At 35.2% G+C, this 25,966-nt stretch overlaps 1 long non-coding RNA gene across 1 annotated transcript; it reads left to right on the top strand.

The window, feature by feature from the left end:
* The first annotated feature begins 659 nt into the window (after positions 1-659).
* On the top strand, positions 660-2,080 carry LOC148185884 (uncharacterized). Its single transcript, XR_015775587.1, has 3 exons — positions 660-1,140; positions 1,364-1,899; positions 2,004-2,080. It is a non-coding gene; the product is annotated as an uncharacterized LOC148185884 (long non-coding RNA).
* Positions 2,081-25,966: the final 23,886 nt, after the last annotated feature.

Genomic DNA, 25,966 nt, shown 5'->3' with positions numbered 1-25,966 from the left:
ATGTTATGTTACCGTGATGTGAACAGTGTGTCTGAAGGTTTTATTTGTTTTACCTCCAGAAGAAGAAGCGCTACACCTGGACCAAGGTCTTTGTGTGAGGCCCAACCAGCCCAACAGCCAGAGACCCATCTTCAAGAGGGTCACGGCATGGAGTGGCCCACCAACTGGAACTGACGGTGGCCCCTCGCTGGTTACTGAACCCGGCTCCGTACCTGTCATGGACCCTGACCCCTCATGTGGCCCGAGACAACAGAGAAAGACAGTATGTAGGACAAGGACTCCACAGAGTCTGTACATCAGACATTTGACACATTAAAAAAAAGAAAAGATCACAGATATGGAAGCAAAGAACAAACATTCGTATTGCCCAAAACATAAACCTTAAGTTGAGGATTTTTTCTTATTTTGCTCTATAAATATTAGATACATTGAAAAGCCATCACATTAAGAGAACGCAAAGTGTGACGTTAATTCTACTACAGAAGAGATTTGATGATCGCTAAAATTAAGTAGGGGAAAAAAGTATATAGATCCATATTGGTTATTGGCCAGATGAGTTGCAATATCAGATATCTGCAAAAACCCAATACAGTGCATTGTGTTAACATGTTGTGAAGCAGTGGTCTGATGGTTTTATTTGTTTTAATCTCCAGAACAAGAAGAGCTACACCTAAACCAAGGTCTATGTTCCAGACCTGGAGCGGCCCAACGGTCAGCGCCCCATCTTCAAGAGGGTCCATACCGGGGTCCCATCCACCTCCCAGAGTGACTCACCACCTGGTTTTGATCCTGAACCATCTCCTGCGAGGGATCCAGGTCCGTCACCTGCCATGAGTCCACAGAAAGTAAACTTTGCTCATGTTGAAAAGAAGAATGCGTGTTTTTGGTAAACAGTCTTTAGTGATGGTGTTATAAACTGCAACTATAAACTGACAGTTGTGTGTGTTTTTACTTTCAGGTTGAACACCGCTACAAGTGGATACGTTTCCTTGCTCCAAAACCTGACCGGCCCGACAGCCCAAAGCTTTTCCTTCGGATGGTCCAGGCATCGGCCTCCGAGTGCGGCTCACCATCTGGCTCAGACGCTCAGACTGCGACTGCAAATCTGACTGTGATGCATCAAGTCCGCAAGGAAACACTGTAAGCAGGTGAAGGACTCCACCGAGTCCTTACATCACACATTTGAAACATTTTCTTATAATACATAAAAAGAATTGAAACTAACAAACAACCTAATTCTGATCTAGTCTAGTCTTTTGTTTACCATTATGAAAAAATTAAAGAAAAGATGACGTTATAAACTGTAAGAATGTAACGTAATGTGGAGCAGTGCTCTGACAGTTGTGTGTGTTTTTACCTCCAGATGTACAAACGTGACAGTGAACTGATTGAAAACACAAACCTGCGATGTGCCTCACGGATTCTCCCGCGCAGGGTCACGGTCCCAATGACCCTTCGTGGTGACGACCCTGAGCCCAGTGACTCTTCCCCACTTCAGACAACAGTTTTGGGGATTGGCAAGACCTGGGACACCAGATAAGGCGTCAGAAGCTAACCCCCCTGGAAAGACCTGTAACACCGGGTCAGGCCTGCGCTGACGCTCTCACTGTTGCTGACACAGACGAAGCTATCCCCGAGAAAAGACCCGTGATACTGGAAGCAGTGCACCCAGAAAGTCCTGTGGCACCCAAAAGGTCTCGGCTGTTGGTGAGCGGGCCACAGCAGATGTGGACAAAGAGAGCGAAGCGCCTGTTAAAGATGAGAAATATGGGTGGCAGCAGGTGGGTTCAGAAAGCTGCTGCACCTGCGTGTAAGTCTGCAGGTCAGCGTTAAAGTCAGAGCCGAGAGGAGAAGAGAGGAAACGAGAGTCAGGAGTTGTGAGAAACCTGACATGAAAAGGTAAATATACTTTTATAGCTTGTTATTCCAGTTCTTGTAGTCATGAATACTTTATTTATCTGAGTTTTTAAAATTACAACAATTGTCTTCTATGTCCTTTAAAGCAAGGAGAGAAGAGAGGAGAAAGAGAGGAGAGGTAAATATCCCTTTTATGTCTTCACCCCGACCGATAACTGAGGCCACAGGCATTATTTTTTTCAGGTTTTTGTTTAATATCTTAAGAACGTCTCAAGATAATTTATTCAAATTTGACACAAACATTTACTTGGACTCAATGATTAGCTGATGAGATTTTGGTTGTCATGGGTCAAAGGTCAAGGTCCCTGTGGCCTTGTCCTTCTCATTCGTGTAAACACAATATCTCAGAAAACCTTGAGGGAATATTTTTGAATTTGGCACAAATGTTCACTTGGACTCTGATGAGTTTAAGTAAAATTTGGTGATTAAAATTCAAGGCCACTGTGACCTTACATCGTCTCATTTTCGTGAACGCAATATCTGAAGATGGCCTTTAGGAAGTATTTTTTTCTTATATCTTTTTCTGATATGACATATTTTGATATTTTTCACCATACTGTACTATGGCGTTTTTGGGCATTTTTTCAACATGCAAAAATATTATGTTTTTGTTTGTTTTCAGTCATTTTTTTTCGACTTGCTATTCTATGTTCTTTTCAGCATTTTTTTGACGCCATATTTTAATTTTTTTCACCATACTATGTGATTTTTGGTCATTTTTTCTGAATGCTAAATTAAGACATTTTTGGACATTTTTTGGCTTTTATATCCACATTGTATACTATGACGCATCTCTATAAGCCACTATATGTCATTTTCAGCCATTTTTGTGACATGTCAAAATTCCACATTTTTCGACATACTATACTATGATGTTTTTGGCTATTTTCTTGACATGCTAAATTATGAAGTTTTTGGGCTTCTTTGGCCTTTGTTTCCACATTGTATACCAAAACGCGTCTTTTGAAGCTATAATATGTAATTTTCAGCCATATCAAAGTCTGACTTTTTTCGACATACTATACTATTGCCATTTTCAGCCATTTTTGGGTCAATTTTTCGACATGCTAAATTATGGCATTTTTGGCCCTTTTTGCATCTTTCTCTGCTATGGCATGTCTTGAAAGGCTATTTTAAGTGGATTAATGTAGTTTTCAGCTGTTTTTGGGACATGTCACATTTTGGCATTTTTGCCTTACTGTAGCCATCCATTTTCGGTCATTTTTTACACATGCCAACTTATTACTTTTTTGGCCCTTTTTGCATCATTTATGCTATGGTGTTTCTTGGACGGTGATTTTATGTGGTTTAATGTGGTTTTCAGCTGTTCATGGGACATATTATATTTTGACATTTTTGCCTTACTATAGCTTTGCATTTTCAGTCATTTTTTACACATGCCAAATTATGGTGTTTTTGTCCCTTTTTGCACCTGTCTTTGCTATGGCATGTCTTGGAAGGCTATTTAAAGTGCTTTAATGTGGTTTCCCCTGTTTTTGGGACATGTCATATTTTGACATTTTTGCCTTACTATAGCCTTGCTTTTTCGGTCATTTTTTTCACATGCCAAATTATGGTGTTTTTGTCCCTTTTTGCATCTTTCTATGCTATAGCTTGTCTTGAAAGGCTATTTAAAGTTGCTTAATGTGGTTTTCAGCTGTTTTTGGGACATGTCATATTTTGACATTTTTGCCTTACTATAGCCTTGCTTTTTCGGTCATTTTTTAGACTTGCCAAATTATGGTGTTTTTGTCCCTTTTTGCATCTTTCTATGCTATAGCTTGTCTTTAAAGGCTATTTAAACTATTTTAATGTGGTTTTCAGCTGTTTTTGGGACATGTCATATTTTGATATTTTTGCCTTACTATAGCCTTGCTTTTTCGGTCATTTTTTACACATGCCAAATTATGGTGTTTTTGTCCCTTTTTGCACCTTTCTTTGCTATGGCATGTCTTGGAAGGCTATTTAAAGTGCTTTAATGTGGTTTTCCCCTGTTTTTGGGACATGTCATATTTTGACATTTTTGCCTTACTATAGCCTTGCTTTTTCGGTCATTTTTTCCACATGCCAAATTATGGTGTTTTTGGTCCTTTTTCAACCTTTCTATGCTATAGCTTGTCTTGAAAGGCTATTTAAACTAGTTTAATGTGGTTTTCAGCTGTTTTTGGGACATGTCATATTTTGACATTTTTGCCTTACTATAGCCTTGCTTTTTCGGTCATTTTTTACACATGCCAAATTATGGTGTTTTTGTCCCTTTTTGCATCTTTCTATGCTATAGCTTGTCTTGAAAGGCTATTTAAAACAGTTTAATGTGGTTTTCAGCTGTTTTTGGGACATGTCATATTTTGACATTTTTGCCTTACTATAGCCTTGCTTTTTCTGTCATTTTTTTCACATGCCAAATTATGGTGTTTTTGTCCCTTTTTGCATCTTTCTATGCTATAGCTTGTCTTGAAAGGCTATTTAAAGTTGCTTAATGTGGTTTTCAGCTGTTTTTGGGACATGTCATATTTTGACATTTTTGCCTTACTATAGCCTTGCTTTTTCTGTCATTTTTTACACATGCCAAATGATGGTGTTTTTGGTCCTTTTTGAACCTTTCTATGCTATAGCTTGTCTTTAATGGCTATTTAAACTAGTTTAATGTGGTTTTCAGCTGTTTTTGGGACATGTCATATTTTGACATTTTTGCCTTACTATAGCCTTGCTTTTTCGGTCATTTTTTTCACATGCCAAATTATGGTGTTTTTGTCCCTTTTTGCATCTTTCTATGCTATAGCTTGTCTTGAAAGGCTATTTAAAGTTGCTTAATGTGGTTTTCAGCTGTTTTTGGGACATGTCATATTTTGACATTTTTGCCTTACTATAGCCTTGCTTTTTCGGTCATTTTTTAGACTTGCCAAATTATGGTGTTTTTGGTCCTTTTTGAACCTTTCTATGCTATAGCTTGTCTTTAAAGGCTATTTAAACTATTTTAATGTGGTTTTCAGCTGTTTTTGGGACATGTCATATTTTGATATTTTTGCCTTACTATAGCCTTGCTTTTTCGGTCATTTTTTCCACATGCCAAATTATGGTGTTTTTGTCCCTTTTTGCACCTTTCTTTGCTATGGCATGTCTTGGAAGGCTATTTAAAGTGCTTTAATGTGGTTTTCCCCTGTTTTTGGGACATGTAATATTTTGACATTTTTGCCTTACTATAGCCTTGCTTTTTCGGTCATTTTTTCCACATGCCAAATTATGGTGTTTTTGGTCCTTTTTCAACCTTTCTATGCTATAGCTTGTCTTGAAAGGCTATTTAAACTAGTTTAATGTGGTTTTCAGCTGTTTTTGGGACATGTCATATTTTGATATTTTTGCCTTACTATAGCCTTGCTTTTTCTGTCATTTTTTCCACATGCCAAATTGTGGTGTTTTTGTCCCTTTTTGCATCTTTCTTTGCTATGGCATGTCTTGAAAGGCTATTTAAACTAGTTTAATGTGGTTTTCAGCTGTTTTTGGGACATGTCATATTTTGACATTTTTGCCTTACTATAGCCTTGCTTTTTTGGTCATTTTTTTCACATGCCAAATTATGCTGTTTTTGTCCCTTTTTGCATCTTTCTATGCGATAGCTTGTCTTGAAAGGCTATTTAAAGTTGTTTAATGTGGTTTTCAGCTGTTTTTTGGACATGTCATATTTTGACATTTTTGCCTTACTATAGCCTTGCTTTTTCTGTCATTTTTTTCACATGCCAAATTATGGTGTTTTTGTCCCTTTTTGCATCTTTCTATGCTATAGCTTGTCTTGAAAGGCTATTTAAAGTTGCTTAATGTGGTTTTCAGCTGTTTTTGGGACATGTCATATTTTGACATTTTTGCCTTACTATAGCCTTGCTTTTTCTGTCATTTTTTACACATGCCAAATGATGGTGTTTTTGGTCCTTTTTGAACCTTTCTATGCTATAGCTTGTCTTTAATGGCTATTTAAACTAGTTTAATGTGGTTTTCAGCTGTTTTTGGGACATGTCATATTTTGACATTTTTGCCTTACTATAGCCTTGCTTTTTCGGTCATTTTTTCCACATGCCAAATTATGGTGTTTTTGTCCCTTTTTGCATCTTTCTATGCTATAGCTTGTCTTGAAAGGCTATTTAAAGTTGCTTAATGTGGTTTTCAGCTGTTTTTGGGACATGTCATATTTTGACATTTTTGCCTTACTATAGCCTTGCTTTTTCGGTCATTTTTTAGACTTGCCAAATTATGGTGTTTTTGGTCCTTTTTGAACCTTTCTATGCTATAGCTTGTCTTTAAAGGCTATTTAAACTATTTTAATGTGGTTTTCAGCTGTTTTTGGGACATGTCATATTTTGATATTTTTGCCTTACTATAGCCTTGCTTTTTCGGTCATTTTTTACACATGCCAAATTATGGTGTTTTTGTCCCTTTTTGCACCTTTCTTTGCTATGGCATGTCTTGGAAGGCTATTTAAAGTGCTTTAATGTGGTTTTCCCCTGTTTTTGGGACATGTAATATTTTGACATTTTTGCCTTACTATAGCCTTGCTTTTTCGGTCATTTTTTCCACATGCCAAATTATGGTGTTTTTGGTCCTTTTTCAACCTTTCTATGCTATAGCTTGTCTTGAAAGGCTATTTAAACTAGTTTAATGTGGTTTTCAGCTGTTTTTGGGACATGTCATATTTTGACATTTTTGCCTTGCTATAGCCTTGCTTTTTCGGTCATTTTTTTCACATGCCAAATTATGCTGTTTTTGTCCCTTTTTGCATCTTTCTATGCGATAGCTTGTCTTGAAAGGCTATTTAAAGTTGTTTAATGTGGTTTTCAGCTGTTTTTGGGACATGTCATATTTTGACATTTTTGCCTTACTATAGCCTTGCTTTTTCTGTCATTTTTTACACATGCCAAATTATGGTGTTTTTGTCCCTTTTTGCATCTTTCTATGCTATAGCTTGTCTTGAAAGGCTATTTAAAACAGTTTAATGTGGTTTTCAGCTGTTTTTGGGACATGTCATTTTTTGACATTTTTGCCTTACTATAGCCTTGCTTTTTCTGTCATTTTTTTCACATGCCAAATTATGGTGTTTTTGTCCCTTTTTGCATCTTTCTATGCTATAGCTTGTCTTGAAAGGCTATTTAAACTAGTTTAATGTGGTTTTCAGCTGTTTTTGGGACATGTCATATTTTGACATTTTTGCCTTACTATAGCCTTGCTTTTTCGGTCATTTTTTACACTTGCCAAATTATGGTGTTTTTGGTCCTTTTTGAACCTTTCTATGCTATAGCTTGTCTTGAAAGGCTATTTAAACTATTTTAATGTGGTTTTCAGCTGTTTTTCAGACATGTCATATTTTGACATTTTTGCCTTACTATAGCCTTGCTTTTTTGGTCATTTTTTCCACATGCCAAATTATGGTGTTTTTGTCCCTTTTTGCATCTTTCTATGCTATAGCGTGTCTTGAAAGGCTATTTAAAACAGTTTAATGTGGTTTTCAGCTGTTTTTGGGACATGTCATATTTTGACATTTTTGCCTTACTATAGCCTTGCTTTTTCGGTCATTTCTTACACATGCCAAATTATGGTGTTTTTGTCCCTTTTTGCATCTTTCTTTGCTATGGCATGTCTTGAAAGGCTATTTAAACTATTTTAATGTCGTTTTCAGCTGTTTTTGGGACATGTCATATTTTGACATTTTTGCCTTACTATAGCCTTGCATTTTCTGTCATTTTTTTCACATGCCAAATTATGGTGTTTTTGTCTCTTTTTGCATCTTTCTTTGCTATGGCATGTCTTGAAAGGCTATTTAAACTAGTTTAATGTGGTTTTCAGCTGTTTTTGGGACATGTCATATTTTGACATTTTTGCCTTACTATAGCCTTGCTTTTTCGGTCATTTTTTTCACATGCCAAATTATGCTGTTTTTGTCCCTTTTTGCATCTTTCTATGCTATAGCTTGTCTTGAAAGGCTATTTAAAGTTGCTTAATGTGGTTTTCAGCTGTTTTTGGGACATGTCATATTTTGACATTTTTGCCTTACTATAGCCTTGCTTTTTCGGTCATTTTTTAGACTTGCCAAATTATGGTGTTTTTGGTCCTTTTTGAACCTTTCTATGCTATAGCTTGTCTTTAAAGGCTATTTAAACTATTTTAATGTGGTTTTCAGCTGTTTTTGGGACATGTCATATTTTGATATTTTTGCCTTACTATAGCCTTGCTTTTTCGGTCATTTTTTACACATGCCAAATTATGGTGTTTTTGTCCCTTTTTGCACCTTTCTTTGCTATGGCATGTCTTTAAAGGCTATTTAAACTAGTTTAATGTGGTTTTCAGCTGTTTTTGGGACGTCATATTTTGATATTTTTGCCTTACTATAGCCTTGCTTTTTCGGTCAATTTTTCCACATGCCAAATTATGGTGTTTTTGGTCCTTTTTCAACCTTTCTATGCTATAGCTTGTCTTGAAAGGCTTTTAAAACTAGTTTAATGTGGTTTTCAGCTGTTTTTGGGACATGTCATATTTTGACATTTTTGCCTTACTATAGCCTTGCTTTTTCTGTCATTTTTTACACATGCCAAATGATGGTGTTTTTTTCCCTTTTTGCATCTTTCTTTGCTATGGCATGTCTTGGAGGGCTATTTAAAGTGCTTTAATGTGGTTTTCCCCTGTTTTTGGGACATGTCATATTTTGACATTTTTGCCTTACTATAGCCTTGCTTTTTCGGTCATTTTTTCCATATGCCAAATTATGGTGTTTTTGGTCCTTTTTTAACCTTTCTATGCCATAGCGTGTCTTGAAAGGCTATTTAAACTAGTTTAATGTGGTTTTCCGCTGTTTTTGGGACATGTCATATTTTGACATTTTTGCCTTACTATAGCCTTGCTTTTTCGGTCATTTTTTACACATGCCAAATGATGGTGTTTTTGTCCCTTTTTGCATCTTTCTTTGCTATGGCATGTCTTGGAAGGCTATTTAAAGTGCTTTAATGTGGTTTTCCCCTGTTTTTGGGACATGTCTTTTTTTGACATTTTTGCCTTACTATAGCCTTGCTTTTTCGGTCAATTTTTCCACATGCCAAATTATGGTGTTTTTGGTCCTTTTTCAACCTTTCTATGCTATAGCTTGTCTTGAAAGGCTTTTAAAACTAGTTTAATGTGGTTTTCACCTCTTTTTGGGACATGTCATATTTTGACATTTTTGCCTTACTATAGCCTTGCTTTTTCGGTCATTTTTTCCACATGCCAAATGATGGTGTTTTTGGTCCTTTTTGAACCTTTCTATGCTATAGCTTGTCTTGAAAGGCTATTTAAACTAGTTTAATGTGGTTTTCAGCTGTTTTTGGGACATGTCATATTTTGACATTTTTGCCTTACTATAGCCTTGCTTTTTCTGTCATTTTTTACATATGCCAAATTATGGTGTTTTTGGTCCCTTTTGAACCTTTCTATGCTATAGCTTGTCTTTAAAGGCTATTTAAACTAGTTTAATGTGGTTTTCAGCTGTTTTTGGGACATGTCATATTTTGACATTTTTGCCTTACTATAGCCTTGCTTTTTTGGTCAATTTTTACACATGCCAAATTATGGTGTTTTTGGTCCTTTTTCAACCTTTCTATGCTATAGCTTGTCTTGAAAGGCTTTTAAAACTATTTTAATGTGGTTTTCAGCTGTTTTTGGGACATGTCATATTTTGACATTTTTGCCTTACTATAGCCTTGCTTTTTCGGTCATTTTTTCCACATGCCAAATTATGGTGTTTTTGGTCCTTTTTGAACCTTTCTATGCTATAGCTTGTCTTGAAAGGCTATTTAAAGTGCTTTAATGTGGTTTTCCCCTGTTTTTGGGACATGTCATATTTTGACATTTTTGCCTTACTATAGCCTTGCTTTTTCGGTCATTTTTTCCATATGCCAAATTATGGTGTTTTTGGTCCTTTTTTAACCTTTCTATGCCATAGCGTGTCTTGAAAGGCTATTTAAACTAGTTTAATGTGGTTTTCAGCTGTTTTTGGGACATGTCATATTTTGACATTTTTGCCTTACTATAGCCTTGCTTTTTCGGTCATTTTTTACACATGCCAAATTATGGTGTTTTTGTCCCTTTTTGCATCTTTCTTTGCTATGGCATGTCTTGGAAGGCTATTTAAAGTGCTTTAATGTGGTTTTCCCCTGTTTTTGGGACATGTCTTTTTTTGACATTTTTGCCTTACTATAGCCTTGCTTTTTCGGTCAATTTTTCCACATGCCAAATTATGGTGTTTTTGGTCCTTTTTCAACCTTTCTATGCTATAGCTTGTCTTGAAAGGCTTTTAAAACTAGTTTAATGTGGTTTTCACCTCTTTTTGGGACATGTCATATTTTGACATTTTTGCCTTACTATATCCTTGCTTTTTCGGTCATTTTTTCCACATGCCAAATGATGGTGTTTTTGGTCCTTTTTGAACCTTTCTATGCTATAGCTTGTCTTGAAAGGCTATTTAAACTAGTTTAATGTGGTTTTCAGCTGTTTTTGGGACATGTCATATTTTGACATTTTTGCCTTACTATAGCCTTGCTTTTTCTGTCATTTTTTACACATGCCAAATGATGGTGTTTTTGTCCCTTTTTGCATCTTTCTTTGCTATGGCATGTCTTGGAGGGCTATTTAAAGTGCTTTAATGTGGTTTTCCCCTGTTTTTGGGACATGTCATATTTTGACATTTTTGCCTTACTATAGCCTTGCTTTTTCGGTCAATTTTTCCACATGCCAAATTATGGTGTTTTTGGTCCTTTTTCAACCTTTCTATGCTATAGCTTGTCTTGAAAGGCTTTTAAAACTAGTTTAATGTGGTTTTCACCTCTTTTTGGGACATGTCATATTTTGACATTTTTGCCTTACTATATCCTTGCTTTTTCGGTCATTTTTTCCACATGCCAAATGATGGTGTTTTTGGTCCTTTTTGAACCTTTCTATGCTATAGCTTGTCTTGAAAGGCTATTTAAACTAGTTTAATGTGGTTTTCAGCTGTTTTTGGGACATGTCATATTTTGACATTTTTGCCTTACTATAGCCTTGCTTTTTCGGTCATTTTTTCCATATGCCAAATTATGGTGTTTTTGGTCCCTTTTGAACCTTTCTATGCTATAGCTTGTCTTTAAAGGCTATTTAAACTAGTTTAATGTGGTTTTCAGCTGTTTTTGGGACATGTCATATTTTGACATTTTTGCCTTACTATAGCCTTGCTTTTTCTGTCATTTTTTACACATGCCAAATTATGGTGTTTTTGTCCCTTTTTGCATCTTTCTTTGCTATGGCATGTCTTGGAAGGCTATTTAAAGTGCTTTAATGTGGTTTTCCCCTGTTTTTGGGACATGTCATATTTTGACATTTTTGCCTTACTATAGCCTTGCTTTTTCGGTCATTTTTTCCGTATGCCAAATTATGGTGTTTTTGTCCCTTTTTGAACCTTTCTATGCTATAGCTTGTCTTGAAAGGCTATTTAAACTAGTTTAATGTGGTTTTCCGCTGTTTTTGGGACATGTCATATTTTGACATTTTTGCCTTACTATAGCCTTGCTTTTTCTGTCATTTTTTACATATGCCAAATTATGGTGTTTTTGGTCCCTTTTGAACCTTTCTATGCTATAGCTTGTCTTTAAAGGCTATTTAAACTAGTTTAATGTGGTTTTCAGCTGTTTTTGGGACATGTCATATTTTGACATTTTTGCCTTACTATAGCCTTGCTTTTTTGGTCAATTTTTCCACATGCCAAATTATGGTGTTTTTGGTCCTTTTTCAACCTTTCTATGCTATAGCTTGTCTTGAAAGGCTTTTAAAACTAGTTTAATGTGGTTTTCAGCTGTTTTTGGGACATGTCATATTTTGATATTTTTGCCTTACTATAGCCTTGCTTTTTCGGTCATTTTTTACACATGCCAAATTATGGTGTTTTTGTCCCTTTTTGCACCTTTCTTTGCTATGGCATGTCTTGAAAGGCTATTTAAACTAGTTTAATGTGGTTTTCAGCTGTTTTTGGGACATGTCATATTTTGATATTTTTGCCTTACTATAGCCTTGCTTTTTCGGTCAATTTTTCCACATGCCAAATTATGGTGTTTTTGGTCCTTTTTCAACCTTTCTATGCTATAGCTTGTCTTGAAAGGCTTTTAAAACTAGTTTAATGTGGTTTTCAGCTGTTTTTGGGACATGTCATATTTTGACATTTTTGCCTTACTATAGCCTTGCTTTTTCTGTCATTTTTTACACATGCCAAATGATGGTGTTTTTGTCCCTTTTTGCATCTTTCTTTGCTATGGCATGTCTTGGAGGGCTATTTAAAGTGCTTTAATGTGGTTTTCCCCTGTTTTTGGGACATGTCATATTTTGACATTTTTGCCTTACTATAGCCTTGCTTTTTCGGTCATTTTTTCCATATGCCAAATTATGGTGTTTTTGGTCCTTTTTGAACCTTTCTATGCCATAGCGTGTCTTGAAAGGCTATTTAAACTAGTTTAATGTGGTTTTCAGCTGTTTTTGGGACATGTCATATTTTGACATTTTTGCCTTACTATAGCCTTGCTTTTTCGGTCATTTTTTACACATGCCAAATGATGGTGTTTTTGTCCCTTTTTGCATCTTTCTTTGCTATGGCATGTCTTGGAAGGCTATTTAAAGTGCTTTAATGTGGTTTTCCCCTGTTTTTGGGACATGTCTTTTTTTGACATTTTTGCCTTACTATAGCCTTGCTTTTTCGGTCAATTTTTCCACATGCCAAATTATGGTGTTTTTGGTCCTTTTTCAACCTTTCTATGCTATAGCTTGTCTTGAAAGGCTTTTAAAACTAGTTTAATGTGGTTTTCACCTCTTTTTGGGACATGTCATATTTTTACATTTTTGCCTTACTATAGCCTTGCTTTTTCGGTCATTTTTTCCACATGCCAAATGATGGTGTTTTTGGTCCTTTTTGAACCTTTCTATGCTATAGCTTGTCTTGAAAGGCTATTTAAACTAGTTTAATGTGGTTTTCAGCTGTTTTTGGGACATGTCATATTTTGACATTTTTGCCTTACTATAGCCTTGCTTTTTCTGTCATTTTTTACACATGCCAAATTATGGTGTTTTTGTCCCTTTTTGCATCTTTCTTTGCTATGGCATGTCTTGGAAGGCTATTTAAAGTGCTTTAATGTGGTTTTCCCCTGTTTTTGGGACATGTCATATTTTGACATTTTTGCCTTACTATAGCCTTGCTTTTTCGGTCAATTTTTCCACATGCCAAATTATGGTGTTTTTGGTCCTTTTTCAACCTTTCTATGCTATAGCTTGTCTTGAAAGGCTTTTAAAACTAGTTTAATGTGGTTTTCACCTCTTTTTGGGACATGTCATATTTTGACATTTTTGCCTTACTATATCCTTGCTTTTTCTGTCATTTTTTCCACATGCCAAATGATGGTGTTTTTGGTCCTTTTTGAACCTTTCTATGCTATAGCTTGTCTTGAAAGGCTATTTAAACTAGTTTAATGTGGTTTTCAGCTGTTTTTGGGACATGTCATATTTTGACATTTTTGCCTTACTATAGCCTTGCTTTTTCGGTCATTTTTTACACATGCCAAATTATGGTGTTTTTGTCCCTTTTTGCATCTTTCTATGCTATAGCGTGTCTTGAAAGGCTATTTAAACTAGTTTAATGTGGTTTTCAGCTGTTTTTGGGACATGTCATATTTTGACATTTTTGCCTTACTATAGCCTTGCTTTTTCGGTCATTTTTTCCATATGCCATATTATGGTGTTTTTGGTCCTTTTTGAACCTTTCTATGCTATAGCTTGTCTTTAAAGGCTATTTAAACTAGTTTAATGTGGTTGTCAGCTGTTTTTGGGACATGTCATATTTTGATATTTTTGCCTTACTATAGCCTTGCTTTTTCTGTCATTTTTTACACATGCCAAATTATGGTGTTTTTGTCCCTTTTTGCATCTTTCTTTGCTATGGCATGTCTTGGAGGGCTATTTAAAGTGCTTTAATGTGGTTTTCCCCTGTTTTTGGGACATGTCATATTTTGACATTTTTGCCTTACTATAGCCTTGCTTTTTCGGTCATTTTTTCCATATGCCAAATTATGGTGTTTTTGGCCCTTTTTGCATCTTTCTTTGCTATGGCATGTCTTGGAGGGCTATTTAATGTGCTTTAATGTGGTTTTCTGCTGTTTTTGGGACATGTCATATTTTGACATTTTTGCCTTACTATAGCCTTGCTTTTTCGGTCATTTTTTACACATGCCAAATTATGGTGTTTTTGTCCCTTTTTGCATCTTTCTATGCTATAGCGTGTCTTGGAAGGCTTTTAAAACTAGTTTAATGTGGTTTTCTCTTGTTTTTGGGACATGTCATATTTTGACATTTTTGCCTTACTATAGCCTTGCTTTTTCAGTCATTTTTTACACATGCCAAATTATGGTGTTTTTGGCCCTTTTTGCGTCTTTCTTTTCTATGGCGTGTCTTGGAAGGTTATTTAAAGTGGTTTAATGTGGTTTTCACCTGTTTTTGGGTAATGTCATTTTTTGACATTTTTGCCTTACTATAGTGTTACGTCTTTTTCGATGGATGGGCGGAAAGGAGACATCAACATGACAATCAAAAGAGAAGATGGAGTCAGAGCATGTGTGGCACAAATAACATGGTTTATTGGAAAGTATTACTACTATCAAAAATTCACAATTGCGGAGGAGGAGGGTGGGACGAGGGGGTTGTGCCAAATAAACTCAAGGAAATACAATCAAACAGGGCCTTTTCTAAATCTGGTCTTGAAAATAAAACTCATACAAAACCTGATTCTCTTATTTAAAACAAAAAAACTTAACCAAAAATAAATTAAGAAGTGGCACCAACTTTAAAACCTAGTGTTCTTATACAATGAGACCTACATGAGAAAAAAATGCATTAGGTACCCAATCTGAACTATGTCCACACCCTCACTCCACCAACCTAGTTTTTAAACAACAAAGATAACTCCAGTTGTATGGCAGCATTCAACACAACAACCAGCAACTCCAGCAGGCAAAGAGAGCGATCACTGCAGACAAGGTCCTTTTAGAAGAGAGCCCTGGGTGTGGTTAGCCAGTCTGGAAATACCCACTGTAAACAGGTGAAGGCCAATCAGGTTGATGGCACCTGAGAGCAGAGAGGAGGAGAGAGGGAGAAAACCAGCAGGGAAAGACACACACAAACAGAACTGCACTGTGCCCCCCCTCGTCATTTTTTGTGCCAAATTAGGACATTTTTGGGCCTTTTTGCATATTTCTTTGCTATGGCGTGTCTCAGAAGGCTATTTAAACTAGTTTAATGTGGTTTTCACCTGTTTTTGGGACATGTCATATTTTGACATTTTTGCCTTACTATAGCCTTGCTTTTTCGGTCATTTTTTTCACATGCCAAATTATGCTGTTTTTGTCCCTTTGTGCGTCTTTCTATGCTATAGCTTGTCTTGGAAGGCTATTTAAACTAGTTTAATGTGGTTTTCAGCTGTTTTTGGGACATGTCATATTTTGACATTTTTGCCTTACTATAGCCTTGCTTTTTCGGTCATTTTTTTCACATGCCAAATTATGATGTTTTTGGTCCTTTTTGAACCTTTCTATGCTATAGCTTGTCTTGAAAGGCTATTTAAACTAGTTTAATGTGGTTTTCAGCTGTTTTTGGGACATGTCATATTTTGACATTTTTGCCTTACTATAGCCTTGCTTTTTCGGTCATTTTTTTCACATGCCAAATTATGCTGTTTTTGTCCCTTTGTGCGTCTTTCTATGCTATGGCTTGTCTTGAAAGGCTATTTAAACTAGTTTAATGTGGTTTTCAGCTGTTTTTGGGACATGTCATTTTTTGACATTTTTGCCTTACTATAGCCTTGCTTTTTCGGTCATTTTTTTCACATGCCAAATTATGCTGTTTTTGTCCCTTTTTGCATCTTTCTATGCTATAGCTTGTCTTGAAAGGCTTTTAAAACTAGTTTAATGTGGTTTTCAGCTGTTTTTGGGACATGTCATATTTTGACATTTTTGCCTTACTATAGCCTTGCTTTTTCGGTCATTTTTTCCACATGCCAAATGATGGTGTTTTTGTCCCTTTTTGCATCTTTCTTTGTTATGGCATGTCTTGGAAGGCTATTTAAACCAGTTTAATGTGGTTTTCAGCTGTTTTTGGGACATGTCATTTTTTGACATTTTTGCCTTACTATAGCCTTGCTTTTTCGGTCATTTTTTTCACATGCCAAATTATGCTGTTTTTGTCCCTTTTTGCATCTTTCTATGCTATAGCATGTCTTGAAAGGCTTTTAAAACTAGTTTAATGTGGTTTTCAGCTGTTTTTGGGACATGTCATATTTTGACATTTTTGCCTTACTATAGCCTTGCTTTTTCGGTCATTTTTTTCACATGCCAAATTATGCTGTTTTTGTCCCTTTGTGCGTCTTTCTATGCTATAGCTTGTCTTGAAAGGCTATTTAAACTAGTTTAATGTGGTTTTCAGCTGTTTTTGGGACATGTCATATTTTGACATTTTTGCCTTACTATAGCCTTGCTTTTTCGGTCATTTTTTACACATGCCAAATGATGGTGTTTTTGTCCCTTTTTGCATCTTTCTTTGTTATGGCATGTCTTGGAAGGCTATTTAAACTAGTTTAATTTGGTTTTCAGCTGTTTTTGGGACATGTCATATTTTGACATTTTTGCCTTACTATAGCCTTGCTTTTTCGGTCATTTTTTTCACATGCCAAATTATGCTGTTTTTGTCCCTTTGTGCGTCTTTCTATGCTATGGCTTGTCTTGAAAGGCTATTTAAACTAGTTTAATGTGGTTTTCAGCTGTTTTTGGGACATGTCATTTTTTGACATTTTTGCCTTACTATAGCCTTGCTTTTTCGGTCATTTTTTTCACATGCCAAATTATGCTGTTTTTGTCCCTTTTTGCATCTTTCTATGCTATAGCTTGTCTTGAAAGGCTTTTAAAACTAGTTTAATGTGGTTTTCAGCTGTTTTTGGGACATGTCATATTTTGACATTTTTGCCTTACTATAGCCTTGCTTTTTCTGTCATTTTTTTCACATGCCAAATTATGGTGTTTTTGGCCCTTTTTGAAACTTTCTTTGCTATAGCATGTCTTGGAAGGCTATTTAAACCAGTTTAATGTGGTTTTCAGCTGTTTTTGGGACATGTCATTTTTTGACATTTTTGCCTTACTATAGCCTTGCTTTTTCGGTCATTTTTTACACATGCCAAATGATGGTGTTTTTGTCCCTTTTTGCATCTTTCTTTGCTATGGCATGTCTTGGAAGGCTATTTAAACTAGTTTAATTTGGTTTTCAGCTGTTTTTGGGACATGTAATATTTTGACATTTTTGCCTTACTATAGCCTTGCTTTTTCGGTCATTTTTTTCACATGCCAAATTATGCTGTTTTTGTCCCTTTGTGCGTCTTTCTATGCTATAGCTTGTCTTGAAAGGCTATTTAAACTAGTTTAATGTGGTTTTCAGCTGTTTTTGGGACATGTCATATTTTGACATTTTTGCCTTACTATAGCCTTGCTTTTTCGGTCATTTTTTTCACATGCCAAATTATGGTGTTTTTGGCCCTTTTTGAAACTTTCTTTGCTATAGCATGTCTTGGAAGGCTATTTAAACTAGTTTAATGTGGTTTTCAGCTGTTTTTGGGACATGTCATATTTTGACATTTTTGCCTTACTATAGCCTTGCTTTTTCGGTCATTTTTTACACATGCCAAATGATGGTGTTTTTGTCCCTTTTTGCATCTTTCTTTGCTATGGCATGTCCTGGAAGGCTATTTAAACTAGTTTAATGTGGTTTTCAGCTGTTTTTGGGACATATCATATTTTGACATTTTTGCCTTACTATAGCCTTGCTTTTTCGGTCATTTTTTTCACATGCCAAATTATGCTGTTTTTGTCCCTTTTTGCATCTTTCTATGCTATAGCTTGTCTTGAAAGGCTTTTAAAACTAGTTTAATGTGGTTTTCAGCTGTTTTTGGGACATGTCATTTTTTGACATTTTTGCCTTACTATAGCCTTGCTTTTTCAGTCATTTTTTTCACATGCCAAATTATGGTGTTTTTGGTCCTTTTTGAACCTTTCTATGCTATAGCTTGTCTTGAAAGGCTATTTAAAGTTGTTTAATGTGGTTTTCAGCTGTTTTTGGGTCATGTCATATTTTGACATTTTTGCCTTACTATAGCCTTGCTTTTTCGGTCATTTTTTTCACATGCCAAATTATGCTGTTTTTGTCCCTTTGTGCGTCTTTCTATGCTATGGCTTGTCTTGAAAGGCTATTTAAACTAGTTTAATGTGGTTTTCAGCTGTTTTTGGGACATGTCATATTTTGACATTTTTGCCTTACTATAGCCTTGCTTTTTCGGTCATTTTTTTTCATATGCCAAATTATGCTGTTTTTGTCCCTTTGTGCGTCTTTCTATGCTATAGCTTGTCTTGAAAGGCTTTTAAAACTAGTTTAATGTGGTTTTCAGCTGTTTTTGGGACATGTCATATTTTGACATTTTTGCCTTACTATAGCCTTGCATTTTCTGTCATTTTTTCCACATGCCAAATGATGGTGTTTTTGTCCCTTTTTGCATCTTTCTTTGCTATGGCATGTCTTGGAAGGCTATTTAAACTAGTTTAATGTGGTTTTCAGCTGGTTTTGGGACATGTCATATTTTGACATTTTTGCCTTACTATAGCCTTGCTTTTTCGGTCATTTTTTTCACATGCCAAATTATGATGTTTTTGGTCCTTTTTGAACCTTTCTATGCTATAGCTTGTCTTGAAAGGCTATTTAAAGTTGTTTAATGTGGTTTTCAGCTGTTTTTGGGACATGTCATATTTTGACATTTTTGCCTTACTATAGCCTTGCTTTTTCGGTCATTTTTTTCACATGCCAAATTATGGTGTTTTTGTCCCTTTGTGCGTCTTTCTATGCTATAGCTTGTCTTGAAAGGCTTTTAAAACTAGTTTAATGTGGTTTTCAGCTGTTTTTGGGACATGTCATATTTTGACATTTTTGCCTTACTATAGCCTTGCATTTTCTGTCATTTTTTCCACATGCCAAATTATGGTGTTTTTGTCCCTTTTTGCATCTTTCTTTGCTATGGCATGTCTTGGAAGGCTATTTAAAATGCTTTAATGTGGTTTTCCCCTGTTTTTGGGACATGTAATTTTTTGATATTTTTGCCTTACTATAGCCTTGCTTTTTTGGTCATTTTTTCCATATGCCAAATTATGGTGTTTTTGGCCCTTTTTGAAACTTTCTTTGCTATAGCTTGTCTTGAAAGGCTTTTAAAACTAGTTTAATGTGGTTTTCAGCTGTTTTTGGGACATGTCATATTTTGACATTTTTGCCTTACTATAGCCTTGCTTTTTCGGTCATTTTTTACACATGCCAAATGATGGTGTTTTTGTCCCTTTTTGCATCTTTCTTTGTTATGGCATGTCTTGGAAGGCTATTTAAACTAGTTTAATTTGGTTTTCAGCTGTTTTTGGGACATGTCATATTTTGACATTTTTGCCTTACTATAGCCTTGCTTTTTCTGTCATTTTTTTCACATGCCAAATTATGCTGTTTTTGTCCCTTTGTGCGTCTTTCTATGCTATGGCTTGTCTTGAAAGGCTATTTAAACTAGTTTAATGTGGTTTTCAGCTGTTTTTGGGACATGTCATATTTTGACATTTTTGCCTTACTATAGCCTTGCTTTTTCGGTCATTTTTTTCACATGCCAAATTATGCTGTTTTTGTCCCTTTGTGCGTCTTTCTATGCTATGGCTTGTCTTGAAAGGCTATTTAAACTAGTTTAATGTGGTTTTCAGCTGTTTTTGGGACATGTCATATTTTGACATTTTTGCCTTACTATAGCCTTGTTTTTTCAGTCGTTTTTTTCACATGCCAAATTATGGTGTTTTTGGCCCTTTTTGAAACTTTCTTTGCTATAGCTTGTCTTGAAAGGCTTTTAAAACTAGTTTAATGTGGTTTTCAGCTGTTTTTGGGACATGTCATATTTTGACATTTTTGCCTTACTATAGCCTTGCTTTTTCGGTCATTTTTTTCACATGCCAAATTATGCTGTTTTTGTCCCTTTGTGCGTCTTTCTATGCTATGGCTTGTCTTGAAAGGCTATTTAAACTAGTTTAATGTGGTTTTCAGCTGTTTTTGGGACATGTCATTTTTTGACATTTTTGCCTTACTATAGCCTTGCTTTTTCGGTCATTTTTTTCACATGCCAAATTATGCTGTTTTTGTCCCTTTTTGCATCTTTCTATGCTATAGCTTGTCTTGAAAGGCTTTTAAAACTAGTTTAATGTGGTTTTCAGCTGTTTTTGGGACATGTCATATTTTGACATTTTTGCCTTACTATAGCCTTGCTTTTTCGGTCATTTTTTACACATGCCAAATGATGGTGTTTTTGTCCCTTTTTGCATCTTTCTTTGCTATGGCATGTCCTGGAAGGCTATTTAAACTAGTTTAATGTGGTTTTCAGCTGTTTTTGGGACATGTCATATTTTGACATTTTTGCCTTACTATAGCCTTGCTTTTTCGGTCATTTTTTTCACATGCCAAATTATGGTGTTTTTGGTCCTTTTTGAACCTTTCTATGCTATAGCTTGTCTTGAAAGGCTATTTAAAGTTGTTTAATGTGGTTTTCAGCTGTTTTTGGGTCATGTCATATTTTGACATTTTTGCCTTACTATAGCCTTGCTTTTTTGGTCATTTTTTTCACATGCCAAATTATGATGTTTTTGGTCCTTTTTGAACCTTTCTATGCTATAGCTTGTCTTGAAAGGCTATTTAAACTAGTTTAATGTGGTTTTCACCTGGTTTTGGGACATGTCATATTTTGACATTTTTGCCTTACTATAGCCTTGCTTTTTCGGTCATTTTTTTCACATGCCAATTTATGCTGTTTTTGTCCCTTTTTGAAACTTTCTTTGCTATAGCATGTCTTGGAAGGCTATTTAAACCAGTTTAATGTGGTTCTCAGCTGTTTTGGGGACATGTCATATTTTGACATTTTTGCCTTACTATAGCCTTGCTTTTTCGGTCATTTTTTTCACATGCCAAATTATGCTGTTTTTGTCCCTTTTTGCGTCTTTCTATGCTATAGCTTGTCTTGAAAGGCTATTTAAAGTTGTTTAATGTGGTTTTCAGCTGTTTTTGGGTCATGTCTTTTTTTGACATTTTTGCCTTACTATAGCCTTGCTTTTTCGGTCATTTTTTTCACATGCCAAATTATGGTGTTTTTGGCCCTTTTTGAAACTTTCTTTGCTATGGCATGTCTTGGAAGGCTATTTAAACTAGTTTAATGTGGTTTTCAGCTGTTTTTGGGACATGTCATATTTTGACATTTTTGCCTTACTATAGCCTTGTTTTTTCAGTCATTTTTTTCACATGCCAAATTATGGTGTTTTTGGCCCTTTTTGAAACTTTCTTTGCTATAGCTTGTCTTGAAAGGCTTTTAAAACTAGTTTAATGTGGTTTTCAGCTGTTTTTGGGACATGTCATATTTTGACATTTTTGCCTTACTATAGCCTTGCTTTTTCGGTCATTTTTTTCACATGCCAAATTATGCTGTTTTTGTCCCTTTGTGCGTCTTTCTATGCTATGGCTTGTCTTGAAAGGCTATTTAAACTAGTTTAATGTGGTTTTCAGCTGTTTTTGGGACATGTCATTTTTTGACATTTTTGCCTTACTATAGCCTTGCTTTTTCGGTCATTTTTTTCACATGCCAAATTATGCTGTTTTTGTCCCTTTTTGCATCTTTCTATGCTATAGCTTGTCTTGAAAGGCTTTTAAAACTAGTTTAATGTGGTTTTCAGCTGTTTTTGGGACATGTCATATTTTGACATTTTTGCCTTACTATAGCCTTGCTTTTTCGGTCATTTTTTACACATGCCAAATGATGGTGTTTTTGTCCCTTTTTGCATCTTTCTTTGCTATGGCATGTCCTGGAAGGCTATTTAAACTAGTTTAATGTGGTTTTCAGCTGTTTTTGGGACATATCATATTTTGACATTTTTGCCTTACTATAGCCTTGCTTTTTCGGTCATTTTTTTCACATGCCAAATTATGCTGTTTTTGTCCCTTTTTGCATCTTTCTATGCTATAGCTTGTCTTGAAAGGCTATTTAAAGTTGTTTAATGTGGTTTTCAGCTGTTTTTGGGACATGTCATATTTTGACATTTTTGCCTTACTATAGCCTTGCTTTTTCGGTCATTTTTTTCACATGCCAAATTATGGTGTTTTTGGCCCTTTTTGAAACTTTCTTTGCTATGGCATGTCTTGGAAGGCTATTTAAACTAGTTTAATGTGGTTTTCAGCTGTTTTTGGGACATGTCATATTTTGACATTTTTGCCTTACTATAGCCTTGTTTTTTCAGTCATTTTTTTCACATGCCAAATTATGGTGTTTTTGGCCCTTTTTGAAACTTTCTTTGCTATAGCTTGTCTTGAAAGGCTTTTAAAACTAGTTTAATGTGGTTTTCAGCTGTTTTTGGGACATGTCATATTTTGACATTTTTGCCTTACTATAGCCTTGCTTTTTCGGTCATTTTTTTCACATGCCAAATTATGCTGTTTTTGTCCCTTTGTGCGTCTTTCTATGCTATGGCTTGTCTTGAAAGGCTATTTAAACTAGTTTAATGTGGTTTTCAGCTGTTTTTGGGACATGTCATTTTTTGACATTTTTGCCTTACTATAGCCTTGCTTTTTCGGTCATTTTTTTCACATGCCAAATTATGCTGTTTTTGTCCCTTTTTGCATCTTTCTATGCTATAGCTTGTCTTGAAAGGCTTTTAAAACTAGTTTAATGTGGTTTTCAGCTGTTTTTGGGACATGTCATATTTTGACATTTTTGCCTTACTATAGCCTTGCTTTTTCGGTCATTTTTTACACATGCCAAATGATGGTGTTTTTGTCCCTTTTTGCATCTTTCTTTGCTATGGCATGTCCTGGAAGGCTATTTAAACTAGTTTAATGTGGTTTTCAGCTGTTTTTGGGACATATCATATTTTGACATTTTTGCCTTACTATAGCCTTGCTTTTTCGGTCATTTTTTTCACATGCCAAATTATGGTGTTTTTGGTCCTTTTTGAACCTTTCTATGCTATAGCTTGTCTTGAAAGGCTATTTAAAGTTGTTTAATGTGGTTTTCAGCTGTTTTTGGGTCATGTCATATTTTGACATTTTTGCCTTACTATAGCCTTGCTTTTTTGGTCATTTTTTTCACATGCCAAATTATGATGTTTTTGGTCCTTTTTTAACCTTTCTATGCTATAGCTTGTCTTGAAAGGCTATTTAAACTAGTTTAATGTGGTTTTCACCTGGTTTTGGGACATGTCATATTTTGACATTTTTGCCTTACTATAGCCTTGCTTTTTCGGTCATTTTTTTCACATGCCAATTTATGCTGTTTTTGTCCCTTTTTGAAACTTTCTTTGCTATAGCATGTCTTGGAAGGCTATTTAAACCAGTTTAATGTGGTTCTCAGCTGTTTTGGGGACATGTCATATTTTGACATTTTTGCCTTACTATAGCCTTGCTTTTTCGGTCATTTTTTTCACATGCCAAATTATGCTGTTTTTGGTCCTTTTTGAACCTTTCTATGCTATAGCTTGTCTTGAAAGGCTATTTAAAGTTGTTTAATGTGGTTTTCAGCTGTTTTTGGGTCATGTCTTTTTTTGACATTTTTGCCTTACTATAGCCTTGCTTTTTCGGTCATTTTTTTCACATGCCAAATTATGATGTTTTTGGTCCTTTTTGAACCTTTCTATGCTATAGCTTGTCTTGAAAGGCTATTTAAAGTTGTTTAATGTGGTTTTCAGCTGTTTTTGGGACATGTCATATTTTGACATTTTTGCTTTACTATAGCCTTGCTTTTTCGGTCATTTTTTTCACATGCCAAATTATGGTGTTTTTGGCCCTTTTTGAAACTTTCTTTGCTATGGCATGTCTTGGAAGGCTATTTAAACTAGTTTTATGTGGTTTTCAGCTGTTTTTGGGACATGTCATTTTTTGACATTTTTGCCTTACTATAGCCTTGCTTTTTCGGTCATTTTTTTTCATATGCCAAATTATGCTGTTTTTGTCCCTTTGTGCGTCTTTCTATGCTATAGCTTGTCTTGAAAGGCTTTTAAAACTAGTTTAATGTGGTTTTCAGCTGTTTTTGGGACATGTCATATTTTGACATTTTTGCCTTACTATAGCCTTGCTTTTTCCGTCATTTTTTTCACATGCCAAATTATGATGTTTTTGGTCCTTTTTGAACCTTTCTATGCTATAGCTTGTCTTGAAAGGCTATTTAAAGTTGTTTAATGTGGTTTTCAGCTGTTTTTGGGACATGTCATATTTTGACATTTTTGCCTTACTATAGCCTTGCTTTTTCGGTCATTTTTGTCACATGCCAAATTATGGTGTTTTTGTCCCTTTGTGCGTCTTTCTATGCTATAGCTTGTCTTGAAAGGCTTTTAAAACTAGTTTAATGTGGTTTTCAGCTGTTTTTGGGACATGTCATATTTTGACATTTTTGCCTTACTATAGCCTTGCATTTTCTGTCATTTTTTCCACATGCCAAATTATGGTGTTTTTTTCCCTTTTTGCATCTTTCTTTGCTATGGCATGTCTTGGAAGGCTATTTAAAGTGCTTTAATGTGGTTTTCCCCTGTTTCTGGGACATGTAATTTTTTGATATTTTTGCCTTACTATAGCCTTGCTTTTTTGGTCATTTTTTCCATATGCCAAATTATGGTGTTTTTGGTCCTTTTTGAACCTTTCTATGCTATAGCTTGTCTTGAAAGGCTATTTAAACTAGTTTAATGTGGTTTTCAGCTGTTTTTGGGACATGTCATATTTTGACATTTTTGCCTTACTATAGCCTTGCTTTTTCAGTCATTTTTTCCACATGCCAAATGATGGTGTTTTTGGCCCTTTTTGCATCTTTCTATGCTATAGCTTGTCTTGAAAGGCTATTTAAACTAGTTTAATGTGGTTTTCACCTGGTTTTGGGACATGTCATATTTTGACATTTTTGCCTTACTATAGCCTTGCTTTTTCGGTCATTTTTTTCACATGCCAAATTATGCTGTTTTTGTCCCTTTTTGCATCTTTCTATGCTATAGCTTGTCTTGAAAGGCTTTTAAAACTAGTTTAATGTGGTTTTCAGCTGTTTTTGGGACATGTCATTTTTTGACATTTTTGCCTTACTATAGCCTTGCTTTTTCGGTCATTTTTTTCACATGCCAAATTATGGTGTTTTTGGTCCTTTTTGAACCTTTCTATGCTATAGCTTGTCTTGAAAGGCTATTTAAAGTTGTTTAATGTGGTTTTCAGCTGTTTTTGGGTCATGTCATATTTTGACATTTTTGCCTTACTATAGCCTTGCTTTTTTGGTCATTTTTTTCACATGCCAAATTATGATGTTTTTGGTCCTTTTTGAACCTTTCTATGCTATAGCTTGTCTTGAAAGGCTATTTAAACTAGTTTAATGTGGTTTTCACCTGGTTTTGGGACATGTCATATTTTGACATTTTTGCCTTACTATAGCCTTGCTTTTTCGGTCATTTTTTTCACATGCCAATTTATGCTGTTTTTGTCCCTTTTTGAAACTTTCTTTGCTATAGCATGTCTTGGAAGGCTATTTAAACCAGTTTAATGTGGTTCTCAGCTGTTTTTGGGACATGTCATATTTTGACATTTTTGCCTTACTATAGCCTTGCTTTTTCGGTCATTTTTTTCACATGCCAAATTATGCTGTTTTTGTCCCTTTGTGCGTCTTTCTATGCTATGGCTTGTCTTGAAAGGCTATTTAAACTAGTTTAATGTGGTTTTCAGCTGTTTTTGGGACATGTCATTTTTTGACATTTTTGCCTTACTATAGCCTTGCTTTTTCGGTCATTTTTTTCACATGCCAAATTATGATGTTTTTGGTCCTTTTTGAACCTTTCTATGCTATAGCTTGTCTTGAAAGGCTATTTAAAGTTGTTTAATGTGGTTTTCAGCTGTTTTTGGGACATGTCATATTTTGACATTT

This window comes from Plectropomus leopardus, chromosome 22 (assembly GCF_026936395.1).
Source record: "Plectropomus leopardus strain MGB_pleo_1.0 chromosome 22, ASM2693639v1, whole genome shotgun sequence".
Lineage (NCBI taxonomy): Eukaryota > Metazoa > Chordata > Actinopteri > Perciformes > Serranidae > Plectropomus > Plectropomus leopardus.
This window is presented reverse-complemented; position numbering and strand designations above follow the sequence as displayed.